Genomic DNA, 18,982 nt, shown 5'->3' with positions numbered 1-18,982 from the left:
GCACCTGCCCAGCAAGCTCAAAGTCCCGAGTTTGATCCCTGGTACCAAACCAAACAAACACATAAAAAAGGACCAATATTATCCTTTTAAAATATTTTGAGACAGGCTCTTACTGTCACTAAGTTGCCCAGGTTGGGCTCAAACTTATGTTCCTTTTGCCTCAGCCTCTCAGAGTGCAGGGATTACAGGACTGTGCCACCACATCCAGCTCAGCTCTCCCATGTCTTTAAATTCCAGGCTTACCACAAATATTCATAAACACCAACTTAGCACCTCCTAAATGCTTTGATGATAGGAAAGGACAGCACTGGAATTCACTCAAACATCCCAACTATGAAACCAATCTCTCTTCTTGCACACATTCTCCCTAAATAGCAATGTATCCCCACCACACCTACAGTGGGAACTGAAACCAGGACTTCATGCATGCTAGACAAACACTACCAATGGGCTACATCCCCAGCCCTAAACAGCAATGTATTTTATACATCAAAAAGAACAATGTATTCAGAGCCTGATCAACTCTGGGTGTCCAAACAAATTCAAGTTTCTAGAACATACAGACCAAACTTTGAAGTATGGAGGATACCACTAAGGCCCTGACAGGTCCCTTATGAGCTCAAGTCTCAACACTAGAGCCCAGCAACATAACTTTCTCACTTGTACTCTCCCAATATACTCATTGCCACTACCATTAAGAAACTCCCCATTTCAGTATTTTCAGTATTCTAGTTGTACTTGAAGCACACATAATTAGTAGCTGGGGATGTGGCTCAGGGTAGAGCACATGATTAATATGTGCAAAGCCCTGAGTTTAATCCCCAAGCACAACTACCCCCCAATAAAGTAAAAAGACAATGCACAGAAGGGGAGAAAACATTTCCAAGTCATATATCTGATAAGGTTCACATGAAGAATATCTAGAATATATGAAGAATTCTTACAACTTAACAGGTAACTTAAAAAATGGGATCAAGGCTTAAACAGACATTTCTCAAAAAAAAAAAACACAGACTTAAACTGTTACTCAATGCTACTGGGGATGTAAAGTGGTATAATCCTTTGGAAAACAGCTTGGCAGTTCCTTAAGAGTGTTTTATTACTGGGGATCAAACTTGGGATCTTGTACTTGAGAGGCAGGCCACAGAACCACTGAGCTAAATACCCAGCCTTTTTTTTTTTAAAAAAAAGAGTGTTAGCAGCATTACCCTGTGATCCAGTCAATCCACCCTTAAGTATATACCCAAGAGAAAAGAAAATATATGTTACAAAAAGTTGTGCCTGAAAGTTCAATGAAGCACTCGTTACTCAATAAAAAAGTAGAAACAACCCGTAAATGCAAGGAATAAATAGATAAATAAAATGCAAGGGCTGAGGACATAGCTCAGCACTGCTGTGCCTGCCTGGCAAGCACAAGGTCCAGAGTTTGATACCCGGTTAAAAAAAAAAAAAAAAAAAAAAAAAAAGTGCTATACTCATATAATGGATTATTTAGCAATAAAAAGACAGATGTATACATTTATTTACATTACACTTAGTAAAATTGGTCATAAATAATCACATATTATATTATTCTATTGATATGAAATGCCCAGAGCAGGTAATCCAAATAGAAAGATCAGTGGTTACTAGTGCATAGGAAAAGGGAGGATACAGTGTGGCTGTTAAATGGTGTACGAATGTAGTTTAATTCTGGTTGATGGAAATATTTAAAAATTTCTAGTGATAACTGCACAACCCTGAAAAATCAAGGAACGAGACACTGTTTTTCTTGCCATACTGGCAACTGAATACAGGGCCTTCACAATGATCTACCTCCCCAGAATATTCTTTTGAGACAAGGCCTAAGTCACTAAGTTGTCCATGCTGATCTCTTGAACTTGTGACCCACTTGCCTCAGCTACCTAGAGTGCTGGTATCAAAGGTATTCACCAGCACATCTAGCTAACTGTCCACTTTAAAGGGATTATATTCCTTTGGAAAGGAATAATCCTTTGGAAAACACCCTGGTAATTCCTTAAGAGCTTAAATAAAGAGCTATTTTATGAGTGTTTATATATATATATATACATACATACATATGTGTGTGTGTGTGTGTGTGTGTGTGTGTGTGTGTGTGTGTGCGCATGTATTTTTGGGGTGATCTATATATTAACAAAGCTGCCATTAAAAAAAAAAAAAAGTGGTGGGCCGGAGATTTAGCTCAGTGGTGTCGCCACCTGCCTCACAAGCCCAAGGTCCTGAGTTTGATCCCCACTACCCCCAGCAAAATCTATGGGCACATGCTCATAATCTTAGTCTTCAGAAGGTTGAGGCAGGAAGATTGCTTTGAGTTCAAGGCCAACCTGGGCTAAATATAAATAGTGAGTTCAAGGTCAGCCTGAAATACAGCGAGACTTTGTCTCAAAAAACCCCCAAAGACTTCAATCTTACAATTTACTTTAGAAAAACCAAAGCATGCTTTTCTGAGAAATTTTAATTTGTTTTTACTAATTACTGCATATGGTATGTCTTGAAAACTAGATTACTAATTTTAAAGGTGAATTGGAATATGAACAAAATCACATCTTCAATACATAGAAAATTAAAGCCCTAAAAATCTGTCCTGACCAGAAAGATATAAATAAGCTAGCTTTTACTACAACAGCTATTGGTATAAACTGAGGTGATTTACATTTTGACAGAAAAAGCTGAGCTGATACAAACCAAAGCATATTAAGAAATGTGGTATCATAGCTGGGCATGGTTACTGATGCCTGTAACTCTACTTAGAACGAGGAAGGAGGATTGCAAGCTTGAGATCCTGTCTCAACAAGAGCAAGAGAAAGAAATGTCTGGCTTAACAGAATTTCACATATGGAGCCCAGTGAGAGCTGGCATGAAAAAAATTAGAAAGCTAAGACTGTCAAGTAAAATGGGCTAATATGCCAAGGAAATACACAAAGAAAGGAAAAAGCACTGTGAGGGAGAGAGGGAACAAAAAGAAACACTCTTAATATTTAGCTTTGTAACAGCAGTTGTTTAAAATCAGAATATGTCTGAAATTAGTTTTGGGGAAAGCCTTTTTTTTTTGGAGACAGGGTCTTGATGTAGCCCAGGATGGCCCATAGCCTGTAATACTCCTGGCCTCCTCAGAAGCTGGGATTATACAGGTATACAACTGGACCTGGCTAGGTATTTTTATAGTAAAATTAACTTCATTCACATGCACCATTAAGGTTGTTTCTCCCCAGCATTTACCTTAGAACGGGACTTCATTTATAGGAGAATTTGCCCTGAATGTTTTCCCCTAGTGGCAAATTCCACAAATCCTCTAGATTAAGCAGTTACTTTACAAGTAGGTAAACGGGAACCAAGCTCAGGTGGTGTGCAAGTATGTAATCCCAGCATTTGGGAGGTTGAGGCAGAAAGAGTACTGAGTTCAAGGCCAGCCTAAAAAAAAAAGGCAAAACCAGCAGCAGCCAGGTATAGCCATGTACTTTGGTAAATCTGTAACCCTATGATTTCAAAGGATGAGGCAGGAAGGATTGAGTTGGAGGCCAGCCTGGCCTACACAGTCAGTTCAAAGTGAGCCTGAGCTACATATTGAGACTGTCTCAAAAAAACAAAAATGGGGGCTGGGGATTTAGCTCAGTGGTTCTGCTGCCTGCCTCTCAAGCACAAGGTCCTGAGTTCAATCCCTGGTAGCACAACAATACAATAGATAAACTGGTTATTTATAGTGTTTTCACTACAGCAATAAATACTCTGAAATTGTCAGCCAAATCATATCTCCAAAACCAGTTGTTTTTGCTGGTCTACTTACAGCCTAGAAGGCTAATTTATAATCTTTGTGGTATTTTCCCCAGTAAAGTACAAGCAGATTGAATACAGTACATGGGAAGAGTATGGTGTGTACTTTGCTGCCACCCCTTGGATAGGGGTGCAAATATTCTAGCCAAAGCAGAGAATCAAGGACATTTAAGATATGCAGCTTCAGCTGTCATCACCAATGTATAAGTTTCAGAAACAAAATTTCCAAACATAAATTTCTGGAATTCTGTATCAAACTTTACAGACCAAGGAGGAGAAAATAAGTCTGCTCTTGTAAAAGGCTGGAAATACTGGGCAAGTGAATTTAACTTCAACAATGCTCCAAGGGATAAGGGTCCAGCTCAGTAACAGATGTATGTGTGAGGCCTAGATTCAACCCCTAGCACTCAAAGCAACGAAACCAATCTAAATTGTAGACCTGTCTTCTATGCAGTGGAGGAGGTCAACTCATGTACGTAGTGACTATGAAGAGAGGATAGGAAACTTTACTGGCTTATGCTTGTCTTCTGATGAAGCAAGGAGGAAGGGGACGAATTCTATCTTCATCTTAGGGGCTCATGGGCTCTTGGGACTCTTCAGGGGCCAAAGAAATTCTCTCTCAACACATTCCTGCTGGCTTGAATCACTGGGGTACAGGCACAACTGTCCCATATGGTGGTTCCCAGCCACTTGGCAGTGAGACACGACTTACTGAGCCTTTGTACATATGTAAAAGAATGGGTTCACTGGGCCTGATGGTGCACCCCTGTAATCCCAGCACTGGGGAGGCTAAGGCAGGACTTTGAGACCAATCTGGGTTATATAGTGAGTTCAAGGCCAACCTAACTACAGAGCAAGACCCTGTCTCTCTCTCAAAAAAAAAAGAAAAAGAAAAAGTTGAGAGACAGGGTCTTGTTCTGTAGTTCAGGCTGGCCTTGATTTACAAAGTAATTTCCTATGAGATAGAACTGGCAAAGAGGTGATCAGAAGGGAATAAAATGAGAAGGGACTCTAAGAATAGCAGGGATGGAAGCTCAGTGCTGAGGAAAGAATAGGCACCAAATCCCAAAGGATTGGAAAATTTGAGGCTAAAAAGAACGTTAGGACAAATTAACTGAATGAATCCAAAATGCTTGAAAGCTATCTCTAAAGCAAAGTAATGATGTGGAGGGCAAAGCAATGACCTCAAGATAAATACTATTTGCTTTCCACTGCAGATAGGTGGTGAAGATAAACATTCACTAAGCAACTCTGCTGTACAACAGAGTTGGGCAACTTTACACACACATATCCATGGACTGTATACTCCAGAGAGGACAAACTAGTGAATGTATCTAAGAATGTGATCTTATTACAGGAATTCCTTTCTAAAGAGACTGTAGTGCACACCTGTTATCCCAGCTTCTAAAGCTGAGGCAGGCGGATCACTAAATTCAAGCTGGGCCTGGACAATTTACTGACTTAGCAAAACTGTCTGAAAACCAAAAGGAAAAAGGGCTGGGGATATAGCTCAGTGTTCCTAGATCCAAGCCCTAGTATCTGTGTATACATGTGTGGGAAGCAAGCTTTTTTGGTGCACGCCTGTAATCCCAGCAATCAGGAGGCTGAAGCAGGAGGACTGCTGTGAGTTTGGCCAGTCTAAACCACATAGCAAGATGCTGTCTCAAAAAGCAACAAAACAAAACCCCACCTTTTCCCCCCTGAAAAGTAGTTTTCTACCAAGTTACTAAATTTGAAATATTACTTCAATTACTTTTTGTTAGTGTCCTTGCAGGCCTCTCTGCACTGTGTGGTGGAAACAGCAAGTTTCTGAACTTGCCCCTTTATTATAAAGTCCCTGACTGGTGAGGGGAAATGCATTTTAAATACATGGCCTCTATTTTAAAAATTTAAAGGCTACTTCAATAACCCCTGATATTTGTCTGTTAGGTTTAATACAAGCATATTAAAGTTTTTCCAGGAAACATTCCAAACAAGATAAACACTCACTTACCCCCCAGGGAAGCCAATCAAAGTTGTTAGACCAGTTTTTGTAAACAGAAAAATTAAGGAAGTTAGTTCATATTAAAACTACAGCCTTTCTGCAAAGTGATATAAAGCTTGAAGGAGCTACTACTACAAAGGCAAAGTACAACTTTTTCTATTAAGTTTTCCTTCACCTTTTTTTTTTGGTATGGGGGATTGAACTCAGGACCTCAAACTTGCCAGGTAGGTGCTGTGCCGCTGAGCTAAATCCCCAGCCCTTCACTTTTTTGCTATCATTATATTCCTATTCCAGCTAGATGCAGTAAGTGGGACGGACACACTTGTAATCCCAGCAGTTGGGAGGCTGAGGCAGCCTGGGCAATTTAGTGATTCTCTATACAATAAAAAATAATAGGAGCTAGGGATGTAGTTCAGGGCAAAGGCCCTAGCTTCAGTCCCCAAGACTACAAAATGAAAACAAAAATATAAAAACAAACATATAAAACTTATTCCTTATCCAAAATCAAAAGGCCTCATTCAGAAGAGACAATGAACTTGGCACAGTGGTGTATATATATGTAATCCCAGTTACTAAAAAAGCTGAGGCAGGACAATTCCAAATTTGAGGCTGCCTGGGCAACTTAGCAAGACCTTGTCTCAAAATAAAGCTCCTAGAGGACCCTGCTTTCATATCCCTCTTGTTCTACTTTTCCCCAACAAAGAAATTTCCATCAGCCAGGTGTAGTGGTGCATTCCTGTAATCCCAGAACTCAGACTGCTGTGAGTTTAAGTCCAGCCTGAACTATACACAGTGAGACACTCTCCAAAAAAAAAAAAATAAATAAAAAAATTTAAAAAATCCATCAATTTTGAAGACCCAGAAGATTAGCTTCTGAAAATCAAATAGTGGAAGAGGAAGAGGTAGTTGGTAGGGTTTTTCTCTTTAGGACAGAGTAGAACTACCAGCTACACATTCAAGGATTCATGAATACTGAATACTGTGGACCGGGAAATAGTTATATGGTTACCAAATTGGCAGGACCTAAAGGTATCTAAGGAAGAAGAAAATTTGAGGCAATGAGAACAAACCCTGGGATGCAATGGGTGTAGATATGTGTCTGAGTAACTTTTTAGGCTTCTCAGGGTTCCATAATCCAAAAAAATCACAGACAAGCAAAATCTGGGCATCCTTTGACCTACAAGGATTTTATTAATACTGATCATCAGGAGCAATGATTAAGAACACTTTAGAAAGGTAGGTGAAAAAATTTGGCTCCCATAAGACTAACCCCTGACTAGGTTGTGTTGCTTCCTGCCTTTCCAAGATTTTGGATAATCTTGGTCAGCCATAGGTAAGAAGCTTCCACAGCATTGACTCTCCTCGAAGAACAAGAACCCAGAGAACTGACCTGTTTATTTACTCAATGCTGTAGTTTGACTGTGTGCCCCCAAATTCATTCATTGGAAACCTAATCCTCAATGCAACAGATTTGGGAAACAGGACATAATGAGGCCATTTATGTCCTGGGGGTGGAGCCCTCACAAAAGAGTGTCGCTAAAAGGTTTTGTGAGTTGTCTTTTTCTTCTTTCGCACGAGGAACAGTATACTCTAAGGCACAAAGTCAAGATTCCAGAATTGTGAGAAAAAAGTTTCTCTTCTTTATAACTTAACCAGTCTGTGGTATTGTTATATCAGCACAGACTAAGATAATTCTACTACACAGTGCAACTGAAAAATATGGTGAATAAAAAAAATTACAGTAAGATACTGTGATCAATGCCCCTCAGTTTACTCCTCCTCATTTCAAACATACTTATTCCGTCCCTGTTGTTCCTGCCACTTTCTGAAGCAGTCCTCTTTCATAAGCATCTCTATAAGCTATAATAAAAAATATAGTGAATACTGCTGTTGAGTGCCATCCAATGGAAAGGCAGGCTTGTAAAAACACTGCAGTGTGTCCTCTCATCTTATTCATCCAATTAGCACTGTACAACTCCTAGCTCTTCAAAATCAAAACGACCACAAAGGTGAATGTTTGTAGTTGATTCATTAAGACATTAAGACATCCAGACAATGCAACTGAAGACACTCTCAAAAGGGAACTTCCACAACTGCTTCAGAAATTGTCAAGAATGGCTGGGTGTGGTAGCACACGCCTTTAATCCCAGCACTGGGGAGGCTGAGACAGGAGGATCGCTGTAAGTTCAAGACCAGCCTGGGCTATATAGTGAGTTCCAGGTCAATTTCAACTACATAGTGAGACACTGTCTCAAACAAACAAACAAACAAACCCCCCCCCCAATGTCAAGAATGATGGGATGCATTTCAAGCTGGGGGAGCATTTTGAGGGAAGAATTAATGGCAATGTCTTAACACAATTAACACACCGTATTTTTTACCCACCACACTGACAAGCACAGAGAAGCCTAACTTTTATGAGCCAGAACGCCCACATCTCACTAAATGCCCTGCTATGCAGCTCTTCAATCCAAAGTAATGGAACTGCTTTAAGATTATTTTAGGCTGCTTACTAAAACCCCAAACTGAGATTTAGGGTATAGGCTCCCCAAGAATTTTACATCCCAATTTTCAATAGTTGGGGGGGTACCTAGGTTTTTACCATTTCCCCTTCTAAGTTCACATCTATTCCTGTCTCACAAAGCTCAAGTCTTTTTTTTCAAGTACTGGGGATCAAATTCAGGACCTTGTGCTTGCAAGGCAGGCGTTGTGCCATGCCATCGAGCTAAATTCCTAGCCCCTCAAAGTTCAAGTTAAATCTCAGCTTGACCCTTTCTGGGAAAGTCACTAAGCTAGCTAGATCACCATCTGAAAAATCAAGCTTGGCAGTACCATAGCCAATGAAGCCTATCCATAGGATGATTATTACTTGAAACCACCTGAAAAATCAATCAATTCCTCTCTAATTCTTACTCCAATTCCAACCAAAAGTGTCTTTATTTGATTCACTGTATGATTTCTATTTTTCTTTCTTTCATTTTTTTGGTTTTTTGAGACAGGGTCTCACTATGTAGTTGAGACTGACCTGAACTACTATGTAGCCTAGGCTGGTCTCAAACTCACGGTGCTCCTCCTGCCTCAGCTTCCCAAGTGCTGGGATTACAGGCGTGTACCACCACCTGGCTTGACCCAGCAAGATTTCTATTTTCCTTCTCTCAAACATGAATAATACCTAAGCCAGGTGTGAGGATGGCGTATGCCTGTAATCCCAGCACTGTAATCTCAAGAGGCTGAGGCAGGAGGATTGCTCCAAGTTCAAGGCCAGCCTGGGATACAGTGAGATCTTATCTGAACAAAACAAGGAACAATTAGAAAAAGCAAATATGAAAAACTAAGTTTAAACTTTTAAACTAAGGTGATCTTTTTGAGATGAGTTAAATATAGGAACACAACAGGTGGAGTACAGTTTTTGGACACAGGCACATTCAGGTTCATGTCCTATTCTGTTATTTAATGGCTATATAACCTAAAGCAAATGCTATAAATCCCCACGGGTTGTGGTTTCTACCTCCTTCACAAGGTCATGAAAATTTTTAAACATTACATATACCAAGTACATAGCTTGAATAGCAAATAGATTTTTTTTTGTTTTTTGTTTTGGTACTGGAGATCAAACATGGGTCCCTGTGCTTGCAAGGCAGGCAGTGGAACCACTGAGCTAAATCCCTGGCCCTTGAATAGCAAATAGTAAGTGATCACTAAATGGAAACTAGATAGAGGTCTTGCCCACCTTCCCTTAACAGTACAAGTGAGAAAGAAGCACAGCTTGAAATGGGAGAGAAAGACAGTACTGTCAGGTGGGCTGAAGCCTTACTTGAATTTGGATAAATCTAAAGACCACCTTTAATAATAATAAAGAACTCTGGAAGACTGATGCAGGATGATCAGTAAATTCAAGCCTAGCCAGGGTAACTCGGTGGCTTATGGAAATTGTCTCAAAATAAAAAATAAAGGGACTAAGGAGGTAGCCTAGTGCATGTTTGAGGCAGGAGGACCCTACCCACTGGGTAGGGCCTGGGATTTTAGCTCAGTGGTTCTACCTCCTGCCTTGCAAGTGCAAGGACCCAAGCTCGATCCCCCGTATCAAAAACAAAAACAAAAAACCAACAAAAAAACAAAAACAAAAACCAACAAAAAACAAAAAATAAAGACTAGTCTGGGCAACTTAAGAGAGTCTCAAAAAATAAAAAGGGCTGAAGATGTATTGTAGCTCAGTGTGAAGACCCTAGGTTCAATCCCCAGCACCAAACAAAACAAAATAATAAAACCTCACAACCCCTCCAAACAGTAACAATAAAAATACAAAAGAAACAAACAAAAAAACAAAAAAATAAGTGAGAGAAAAAAAGCAAGCATGCCACTCCTTGGAAAGGAACAAACTGTTTCCAGCTTTTATTTCACTAAAAGCTCAAACCACTAGACTATTCTTTCACCATTAACACTGTCTTTTTTGGAGGTTACCACAGATTGAACTCAGGACCTTGCGCTTGTGAGGCAGGTACCGTGCCACTGACCTAAATCTCCGGCCCCACTGTTTTTTTTGAGACAGTGTCTTTGCTATGTAGTTCAAGTCAGCCTTGAACTCATAACAATTCTGCCTCAGCCTCCCAAGCTGAGATTACAGACCCACCTATGCTTCTTATACAGTCTGATCCTCACCTTAATGGCCATCACATCACCTCTACTGCTGCTACCATCTCAGGCATACTAGGAAATAGAAGAGGCTACTTTTTATAAGAGGGTGATAAGAATACTAAACGAGGACACAGGATTCTATTACTGTTCACAGGGGCTAGAAGATATCTGAAGTTGGTTTGAACAACTGACCTTAGGATCAGATACCACTACCAAATGCGAGGAATATGAAAATCTGACCTTAACAATTCTAGCACTTGGGAGGAGGAGGCAAGAAGATCACAAGTTTGAAGTCAGCTTGAGCTACACAGTGAGTTCAAGGCCAGCATGTGCTACATATATAGTGAGGCCCTATCTTAAAAAAGAACCAGACATGTTATAATCCTAGTACTTTGAGAAGCTGAAACAGGGCTTGAAAGTTTGAGCTCAGCCAGGATGATTTAGTGAGATCCAGTCTCAAAATAAAAAGGGCTGGGGACATAGCTCAGTGGGAAGGACCTGGAGTTAACTGCTGCTACTGTAACCAACCAACCAACACTTTCAGTACGGCAGTTCTTTCTTTGGTAGATGTGCAAATAAAATAGCATGCCTGTTTTCCTTCTAACTTTGCTTCAGGGTTTTAAAACACCTGCTCCCTTTAGAAAATTATAAGGAGATTTCCTTGGACAAGAACCTTCCTTTTGGTAAAGAATGGGGAATGGGAGATGGTCCTCTTCAGCAAAAAGCAAAGCAGTGTAGTATGAGAATCACACATTTTGAAGTCAGAAAAGTGGGAAGAGAATCTGGCAGTGTCTCACTAGGCTGTGATATTAGGCAGCTAATTAACATTTTCTGTACTTCAGTTTCTTCTTTTTTTTTCTGATACCAGGGGGATCAAACTCAGGACCTTACACTTGCCAGGCAGGCAAGGGCACCACTGCGCTGTATCTCCAGTTCCTTTACTTCAATTTCTATGCATGAATCCTTTCTATTTTGAAATAGTCTTGATAAAATTGTTTAGGTGGGATCAAATTTGCAAGACTACTGCCTTAACCTTCTAGAGTCCTGGGATTACAGCATGGCTGGTGCGTTTTTTTTTTTTGGTACTGGGGATCAAACTTGGGACCTTGCCCTTGCGAGGCAGGCGGCGGTACCACTGAGCTAAATCCACAGCCCTGGTGGGTCTTTTGTTGTTGATTTTGGTACTGGGGATCAAACTCAGGACCTTGTGCTTTCCAGACAGGCAGCAAAACCACTGAGCTAAATCCCCAGCCCTGGTGGGTCTTTTTTTTAAGGAAGGGCCTGTGTAGTCCAGGCTGGCTTCAAACTTGTGATCCTCTTGCTTTCACCCTGATCACTTTCTTGTACTAAATTCCCTTTATCATAAACTGTGCTATTCTGTACTTATTAATATGAGGCCAAAAGCAGTAACAGCTTTCCTTATAGCTCTATTATGAGAAGAGTTAGAATGACTAGAAGACACTAAACAAGAATAGTCCAAAACTCTTCAATAAAAACTAAAAATATCAGAAATAGTAGTTTGAAGGTCAATATTTCATTTTTAAAAATTATTATTATTTTTTGTTTTTTGAGACAGGGTCTCACTATGTAGTTGAGATTGACCTGGAACTCACTATGTAGCCCAGGCTGGTCTCGAACTCACAGCAATCCTCCTGCCTCAGCCTCCCAAGTGCTAGGATTATAGGAGTGTGCCACCTAGCCCAGCTATTATTTTTATTTCTTATAAACTAAAGTTTATTTAGGCTGAAAGGCAAACATGTTGAAAGAATCTTAAATTCTGTCATGCCAACTTTACCAACAAGGCAAACATACGCAAAATGCACTAGTTTAGTATCACCACCAATCATCAACAAACAAAAGTTTTGGATCTAATTTTAGTCTAGCTTTTAATCAAGAATGAATTTTAGAAGGGCTGGGGATCTCAATGGTTCTGCCACCTGCCTTGCAAGTATAAGGATCCAAGTTTGATCCCCAGTGCCAAAAAGAAAAGAATGAATTTTAGGGCCAGGGATTTAGCTCAGTGGTGCTGCTACCTGCAGGGTCCTGAGTTCGATCCCTGGTACCAAAACAAAACAAAACACCAAAAAATCACACACCCACAAACACAAAAACAAAGAATGAATGTTAGGGGCCGAGGTTGTAGCTCAGTGATAAAGTACTTGTCTAGTAGCATGACAGAAGCCCTGGATTCAATGGCCAGCACCACCAAAAATGAGAGGAAAAGAAAAATGAAAAGTAGGCGGGGGTGGTGGTATAGCTCAAGGGGTAGTGTGTGCTTAGTATCCTCTGGGTTTGGTCCTCATCCTCACCTAGCCCACCAAAAATTCCAAGTTATAGCTCTAGTCAACCACTGTACCAAAGAGTCTCTGAATTAACCAACCACTTCTGATGCCCAAAGTAATGTTCTTTGATATTAATTGGCCTCATCTAGGAAATTTGCCAATCTCTTCCATTTTTAGGACATCAGATACCTCATTCAAAACTCTGATCATGGGGCCAGGGATGTAGCTCAGTGGTGCCCCCACCTGCCTCACAAGCACAAGTACCCAAGTTAGATCCCCAGTACCAAAAAACAAACAAAACTCTGATCATTTGCTTATACTAAACCACCTTTATCATGCTATTCTATAATTATTAATACGAGGTTGAAAATATCACTCCAATGATGTATAGCAGATCATTTTCTCATACACACTCCCTTCAAAATGCCTAGTACCCAACTTATAAATGTTTGATGAAACTTTTTAGCCGACTTGTTAATAATAAAAATTTATTCAAGGGCATCATTTTTTCACATACCCAGGTATGTGGGAAAAAGTTTATAGTAAGCCACAGACATAGCAGGAAAGGGCTGGAGGTATAACTTAGTTTTAGTTGTACAGCACTTCCTGGGTATGGAAGGAAAAGAATCTTTTAACCAAGATTATTTCTTGAAAGGAAACCTCAGAAAATCAAATGAAAATAGAAATGTACAGTTCTAACAGCCCTACTTATCTTCATGGCAAGAACAAGTTGTCAGGCACCTGAGAAATACAAAGTGCTCTGAACTAGTATGAAGTACTGTGAGAACGGATAGTAGGAAAGAAAGGGTCTCAGGTGTGCATAAGATAAAGGTGTCATCAAGCCAACCTCATCATGTTCTGAAAAGAGCCGCACCGAGAAAATCTCATACGCCCATAATTTCTAACCTGCTGGAAAAGAGCCTCGAACCTACCAAATCCTTTCTGCCCCTCACTAAGAGAGCAGGGTGCTAAAGAATGCAGACACCTACAGAATGTATCCTAGGAGAAGGTTCTATTCTGAGATCCCTGGAGAATAGGTTGGACTCAGGAAATTTCTGTTGTCCAAGTTTTCAGTTGGGCAGATCCAGCAGTGTGAAGGCAAATTTCTCCTTCCTTAGACCCTTCAAATAGGATCTAAGACTAGTTAGCCCTGCTGTAGAGCTGACAATTTTAAAAGCCTCTTTCCACAATCGGACATGTTTCCAATATAAGACTATGTTCTGCAGAACATATCCTCAACTCCAAGTTCAAAGAAAAAGAGGCTTCTGTTATAAGGGTCAAATGTTTTTGTGTGGAGGGCAGACAAGACAAACCTACAACCCATGGCACTCTGCCTTAAATGGTATTCTAATGAGGTACTCTTGCTTACCTAAGAGTGTGTCCAAAGAAAGCCTTCCTTCTCTGGAAAGGTAAGTGTATCTGCTATTACAATGAGAAGTCTGTAAAGACTTGAAATTCAGAGACAGCGATTGTTCATTAAATCCACAGTGCATAGAACACAGACAGCACCAGTTCTGAGTTCTGAGACACACTAACATGTCCTGGATCAGGTCTGCTATAACATCTGTATCCTGATCCTTTAATAATATACTAATTCTCTATCAGATATTTCTGAAGGATCAAAGTTTGGGTACACAATAGGAAAGTATTAACATTTGTGGAACACTATGGGGTAAATGTGGGAGATAGTTAAACTGAAATCATGTTGACTATTATCATCTAAATCAAGGTAGTCTATAGTTATGAGTAGAAACTAAAGTTTGCAGAGAAAAACTTGCCACAGTTCAAACAGGTAGTTTACTAAGAGCCCACTAAGACCTCGGCAGGTATTTGTTCTACTCATCTATCTCACAAAACTTAAAATATTCTAATTTTTTACTTTTCTCTCAGGTGTTTTATCGGCCCAATCACCAGAAATGGAGAAGAGGGACCTGGAACAGAGGATGAAAAAAGCCATCTTTATTTTTGAGACAGGGTCTCCCTCCGTAGTTCAGACTGGCCTTGAACTCAACAAGATCCTCCTGTTTCAGCTTCCCAAGCAACTGAGATTACAGGCATGCACTACCATGCCTGTCTGCTGTTGCTTTTTCCCTGCATTTGAAGCAAAAAGCTTGACCTAAATGGCTCAGTTTTTTTGGGTGGGGTGGGGTGGGGATGGGGATGTAACCCAGGCCCCTTTAGCTACACGCAGTACTCTTGCTGAGCTAGACTCCCCAGTCTCCAGCCTATCAATTTTGGTATACTTTAGTTACAATCAGCCCTTCAAAAATATTGAGAAATAGGGCTGGAGAAGTAGCTCAGCAGTACAGCATTTGCCTAGAATTAATAAGGCTCTGGCTTTAATCACCAGTATAGGGGAAATTTTTTAAAGAAATAAAGTAAAAATAAATAACTTGAAATTCAGTGTTATGAGAATGTTTCTTTTATGATCAATTAGGGGATAACCAATCAGTAATGTTCACTGGGAGAAGGTACTTCAATGCATTTAACATACTTATTCAAACTGTGTACCAAACAAGTTTATACTTCACACACACACACACACAGCTCCCTAGAGAAGTGAAAAAAAAATCCTAACACCTATGGATACACCTTAACCCAATTTAACATTGTTTTTTCTATTGTCACATTTACCACAGTCCTTGGCTAAAAAGGCTCTAGTTATTTTACTGTCAGAAAGCCATCATACTTCCAACACTATTTCTGGGGCTATCTCTTGCTTGATTAGGGAAACAAACAAACAAACAAACAAACAACAAAAACACCTTACTTTTTTTGGTAACTTATGTTCACCTGCTTTAGTTCCTTATTTGAAACCAACCACAGTTCAACTCACATAGCCCTAGTTCCACTTTGGGCTGGGCATTTATTTGTTCTCATAAACCAACTGTTGAGAATACACCAAGAGCAATCATAAATAGGGAGGAACTATCATCCAGTTGGAGGCTTATGACAGCAGAATTGGCTGGCTATGTTACTAGCATATGTAAATGAACATTGAACCCCAATTATATGAAACCAAAATAGGTATGTTCCACCACCCAATTTAAAAATCAGAAGATTAAGTATGATGCTAGATACAAAACAGAATGCAAGTAGATTGCCCATTTTTAGTAACCTGTCCTTTATAAATGCTCTTCTACAGACACAACACAGTCTGTTAAAGTTCAGATTATATTTTGGGTAAATCTAGTCTTGCATATTTTACAAAACAGAAAATATATCCCACATAGCACATTAGTTCAAGTTCTGGACTCTGCTACATTTTTACTCTGTGACATTATGGACACTAAGATGTCTAACCTCTCAGTTGCCTTGTCTATCAAATGGTGGTAATATTTATTGCTGTGAAGATTAAATGACAGTGTACTGCTCAGAACACAGTCTACAACACACTAAGTGCCCAATAAATTGACTAGGTATCTCTTTCTGTTTAAATGTATTTTATTAGTGACTATTTTGCTGGTGGTTCTTTTTAAGCTACAAAATATTTGGGCCATATGTCAAAAGATAATCACATACTGACTAAAATTTCAGAATTATTCTTATTCTAGCATACTTTAACAAGTGGTGTTAAAAAAATCCTCAATCCTCATGTCCAGAATTCTGCAATGCTGGAAAAATTTCATTAAAAACAAAAACAAGCTGGGTATAGTAGCACACACCTATTCCAGCCCTCGGGAGGCTGAGGCAGGAGGATCACTGCAAGTTCGAAACCAGCCTGGGTTACATAGTGAGTTCCAGGGCAGTCTGACTACATAGTGAGACACTGTCTTAAAACAAAACAAAAACCCCAAACCTGTCAACCTACCACTAAATTTCATTGTGATGTGCTAATAATCATACTTGAACACAGCCCAGTTTTCTCCTGAAACCTACATGGTGGCCCCTGCCCAAATACCAGCATATATGGACTCATTTTGCCAGTTTGACTTTTAAAGCTCATTACAATTGTCCTAAAAAATATTTTAGTGTTCATCAAAGAAAGAAAAGTATTTCTCACCATATGCTAAGAAAATCTAGTTTGACTTTAACACAACTCCGCAATGAAAATACCATCTTGCTATTTCCCAAAAGAAATTGGTATACACCCGGAAACTTGAGCCACATAGAATAAACTTTGTAATCCCTGACCAACACCAAAGATGGTCAAGATTTTAAATTTTCATGGGATTAAGATGCAACCAGATCCTGACTAAAAGCAAACAGGACACGATTATTAACCACAGTTTGCTTAGAGAAGAGTTCCTAGCTATTTTAGACAGCTTAATCCTGTCTAAAGTGTTCAAACTCTTATTGCCTGGAAGACAAGACAAACCTAAGAACTTTTTAAAAGTAGGGTTCAAACTTTACTGAACTTTGTTAACAAGAGGCAAAGCTTTCAAAATCTTCAAAGAGATGTAAAAATTAGCTAATACAGCTAGGAACAAACTGAAGAATGAGTTTCCCTCATGAACAGTAGAAAGAAATGCTATTACTTAGTAAGTAGTGTTAACGTCAGTTACCTCACTCAGACACAGACAAATTAATCATATTCATCTTTTAGTCAGCTTCAAAGAATATAATGCATGCAAATTCTAATGTGTGAACTCAGCTCCAAATGAACAAACGCACAGTTCACTTCTAACTTGAAACATGTAACAACCATCTATCAAAGTCAATATACAACCAAAGCTTCAAGTAACACTACAGAATATCCTACTGAAACACAAGTACCTGCCAAATTCTTGGTATTGCATCATACTGGGTCATAAACTATATAATATAACCTTTCCAATACTTTCACATTTTGAGAATAGTTTTTCATTCTATTATGTGGTACAAGTTCCTGAAAGCGTAACAAGTAACAAGTGTGAAAATCCTACTAAATCCAGAGGGAAAAAATATCTAAGGTATAAAAAACAAGCCACTACCCTTTAATTCATATAAAGGCTTTTCAGCACTCTAAAATTCCAAGACAATGAGTAGGGCCAAACTTTCAGAAGCCAAATTTCAAAAACTCTGTCAATTTATTAAGAACAAAACACTACAGCAAAACAGCCTGCTTAACCCTGGGCTTTGAGCACAGCAAGCGCAACCTATTTCAAAAACAAAATAACAAGAACTTGGTGGGGTGGTCATCCTCACTGCAAGTGTATTTGTCAATGACAATCCCAGAAAACCACAGTCTAATTCCTGTGCGAAATCAACTTTCCAAAAGGATTGGGGCAAGCTTCTCTGCTATTCTAAGAATGTACAGAGGTACAAATATGTAATGTTCTATTTGTGGGGGGGTCGCTTCCAGTAACTAAAAAGCCTCAACGATTGGGAAAGCAATAAACTGAGGAAACAGGATTAACTCTGGCACACCTTCCTCAGGTGAGCAAGGCTGAAAAACAAAACAAACAAACAAACAAAAAAACAACCCCAACACACAGCTACTTTTAATCTAGTTTACTCTTCCCAGAATGGACACACCTACGAGTTATCAAAATTTACAGGAGACACAAACTCAATTTAGTTCTAAATTTCAACAAGTATTAATACAACAAGCACTTCTACAGATAGCTCAAGAAGTTCCACACAAAGCTAAGAACTCCATTACTACGGCTCCTATTAAGCGGCTCCATTACCTGATTTCTCCTGGATATAAGCATACAGATTTGTCTAACAAAATAAGCGCCCCCCCATCTCGCACACGTTGGCATTTTCAGTTTATAGCCGCGTCCAGGAGCTAAAACCAGGAAGCTCCCGGCAAATTAGAGGACTTAAGTGAAGTCATCTTGGGAAAGGTGGAAGATCCAGAGATCAAAGGGAGCCGGAAAGTGGATGTTTCTGGCCATCTCCCCTTCACACCCCATCACCCCATCCAAACTTCACCCACTTGGAGTTCAGAAGTCCAGGGGGGGAGGCCATTTTAATGAGGCTTGGCTGAGAAATGTGAAGAGAGTGGAAGAGAGGAAATCAGGGAAGGGCGTTCGGAAAGGAAGGCCGAGTACCGTACCTTCCCCCAACAGCGCCTGAAGAGTAAGGAGCTGGAACTAAGAGCCTGGGAAGGGTACAGAAGTAGAGGTGGCTTATCACGAGGGAAAAGTCGAATGGTCTGAGCCCCGGGAGCGCGGGCCCCTTACCCCCAAGCGGGGGAAGGACCCCTTCTCCGGCCAGACCGCGCCGACCCTCGTCCCGAGTCAGGGGCTACTACCCAGACGTCCAGAAGGCGGGAGTTGGCTAGTGCCTGGTTCTCATCCGGCCATGCGGCGCGGGGGCGGCCATCCTGAGGGGTCCCGGATCCGAGAGGGCACGGGGGGGC

This window comes from Fukomys damarensis, unplaced genomic scaffold (assembly GCF_012274545.1).
Source record: "Fukomys damarensis isolate Sample0158 unplaced genomic scaffold, DMR_v1.0_HiC HiC_scaffold_3, whole genome shotgun sequence".
Lineage (NCBI taxonomy): Eukaryota > Metazoa > Chordata > Mammalia > Rodentia > Bathyergidae > Fukomys > Fukomys damarensis.
This window is presented reverse-complemented; position numbering follows the sequence as displayed.